Raw genomic sequence first — 3280 nt, forward strand, 5'->3', positions numbered from 1 at the left:
GGCATTCATACTCACGCTCACATGCGCACACACCGTACCGCTAGGCAACTGATCTGTAACCTTTTCGAGAACACTACGTCACGACTACTGCAACGGTACGCGTGCAGTGATCAGATGATTCGTTGAGTCGTTTGCTTTAGCCTAGGCTGGCACTACAGACAGTACAGGGTCAGTGTAGCAAACAGACTGACGTGGAAGGAAGGCGAACAGGCGGATTTGCTGTCGACCTGTCCTTGCTTGTTCAACAACCATACTGACAGACGTACTCTCAACTCAAGAGTCAAGTAAGTGCAGATGTCAAAGGAAAAGAGCACGTGATGTACTTCGTTCCGCACGATTATGTCATAATGACGTAATTACGGCCATACTGATACATTATCTACACTGATCTGATCTGAGTGATCTCAGTGATCTGACCAAACAGGGTATCGTCTTGACTCTTGAAAGTCTTTATCTTGCCTTGGTGACCAGTGACAGGAGGAACGCCAAGCACGTAGATCTAGACTAGATCTACACGGGGTAGATCTACGGTAGATCTCTCTAGCTCTACGGACACTGATGCAGTGCATGGTACAATGTAGTACTGACTGACTGTACGGACACTGCATACCCGTCTCACAACACAACGCAGTGTGATTATGCTTTTACAATGGACTGGGTTTGCTTGCTTCAAAATGTACTTGTATCATTGCATGGTCCTACATTATGTATGTGCTACGCTTTGGCTTTGGGACCAATAACTTGAATAAGACAACCTGCTGACAACAGTGTAAGACTTACGGAAAGAGCTAGCGACCGTCCTGTTGAGTGACCTCAGGTTCAGGTTCGGGTCAACCGGACTTGTTTTAGTCCAGATTCTAGACTCATCGCTTCGCCGCTGAGCTTCAGTGAGAACACGTGATCTTCAATCCGGTTTTGCCTGCGCCTGGCCTGGTTGCACCACCACTGCGAAGTACAGTAGTTCGTCGCTCTTCGCAAACATTCCAGGGCCAGCTGCACTGGTTGTTGGCCTTGGCATTCTGCTGCGCGGGGCATGTTTTTGGGTAGACTGTCCACATGAAGGCGTCAGTGAGCAGCGCTGTGATCTCAAACCAGGAGTCGGTGATCTCATTGATATGAGAAACAGCGAGTAGATCTACTGCGAGCACACATTGTAGATCTGCTGTGGAATTATTTGTAATGTCGATAGAATGCTCTGTTTTCCTTCGACCGTGTTGTGCAGTGAGCCATTGTTGTTTGGAGGGAACCAGAAGCTACCTTCAGCCCTGATACTGAGTGATAGGTTTATGCCCAACTGACGCGTTCTCCGTGCATGACGATTGTAGAGGTGGGAATGTACAGGTAACATTATGTACGATGGTTGGAAGATTGTTGTGATCATGTCTGTACCGTCGCCTTGTGCATGTGGCGTGCTCGGCTGACGCTGGGCCACAGGGAGTGGGAATGCGTCTTGACTCTTGTACGACGTACTTCAAACGAAGGATCTGGATTCTGTCAGATTGCTTTGTGCCTATTGTGGGTTCTTGTCTTGGATTCTAATCGGAGATCACACATCTGCACGCTCGTGTTACTATTCGCGTGCGTACGATATTTGTTGGGGATCTATTGGGAAGGTCAATGAATCCTTGGGATTGCTATGGTCGCCGCATGCAAGGATCTCATTATAATGGTCGAAAGGTCGGAACCCATGACATAACCCCTGCAGAGTGCATGACACCCTTATTGTATGAAGCTTTTCAACCAAGCCACAGCGCTCACGATCGATTTAGCTTGACATCCGTGCACTTCTTTGGCGGCCACAGTTCATTCACTCAGTACTGCCTCTTATCTCTCCTTGGCTTTGGCAGTCTGCTGATGCATTTCTCCCATTGGAGGTGAGATCACCTCAAGTCACCTCCAACAAGGACGTGTTGGTATTTCATGAACCCAGCAAGACTCTGTTGTCACATTAGAGAATCCCCAATAATGCCGCTACCATTCTGTACAGGAAAAGTAAAGTTGAAGTACGAAGTACAGTGTAGTTGAACAACTAACCGGGGCGCTAGTGCACTGGATGCGCTGGAGTGGAGTGAAGTCTGTAGATCTACTGAGTCTGTCTGAGTACTGTTGTAGCATATCAGCACATTGTCATTGTCGGTGTCTGTCTATACGAGAATCCATAAATACAAATACGAGCATTGAGGGGGTTTCCCCTTGAGCCAGTACGAGTTCCCTGGTTTTTGGTTTGGACATTCCAGGCACTGTGCAGATCTACGTACTGCAGTCTTTCAAGTTATTAGTTAGTTTCAACACAGGATCAATTATAATATTATTACAAGCTCTGGATGATTGATCAGTTGAGTACACTCCCACTTGGGGTGTGCTGGTGACAGTATCCCCTCCTCTCCCCCACTCGCCCTTCCCAAGCCTATGAATTCAAGTCCTTAAAAATGAATTCATCATTGTAAGAAGAAGATGGGATCAAGCCTAAAATTAAGCACACCATATTGAGATCGTAAACTGGCCTCCTAGTTTTACGAATTCTGCATGGGGTTAGGCAAGGGCTTGCATTGTTCCCTGGCCTGAATACAGTGAATAGTGGCACATACATGTAGTAGTGTATTTCATCCGTTGTAATTGCCCCACCAGCGCAGCAGATACATGTACATGCATACAGTCATGTACCTGGTGGACGAATTGTCCATTGTGGACTCTATAGGGCACTAGAGTACCAATACATTAGGTACTGGGAGTAAACGGAGTTAGAGAACCATGTGTACTACGTATGTGTATGTGTAACGTCAGTACGTACATTGTACATGGACATGCAGAACAGAACAGCAAGGACAAACAAGGCTTGTTTGCTGCAACTAACTTGAATTAAATACCATGTAGTTTCATGCTCTCGCAATCATCAGGCATTACGCTCTGCCTCCGCGGTGGTGTTGAGCACTGTCAGCACACTGTACACCCTCCAGTGTACATGGACATGTGTAGCTGGCGAGGGTCTGTTTCCTGATCGAAACCAAACAAAAGGACAACTACCCTGATGGTTTGAACCAAGGAGTAGTGAAAATACCATTTTTACTTCTCTTTGGTTTGAACTAATTTTTTCAGCTCTACAATCGCTGCAGGGGGTGAACTGTGATGTGATTGCTTGAGTAATCTTTATGAATATGTCTCCTGCTCAATTCCGCGTGGATGTGGGACCCTCATATACTGCAGTCAGCAATCTGGATTCTACTTTGAAGCAAGAAGATGTAATTATATACATGGGCCGCTGAGAGTTCTATTTTGTGTA

The sequence above is a fragment of the Sycon ciliatum genome, chromosome 1 (assembly GCF_964019385.1).
Source record: "Sycon ciliatum chromosome 1, ocSycCili1.1, whole genome shotgun sequence".
NCBI lineage: Eukaryota > Metazoa > Porifera > Calcarea > Leucosolenida > Sycettidae > Sycon > Sycon ciliatum.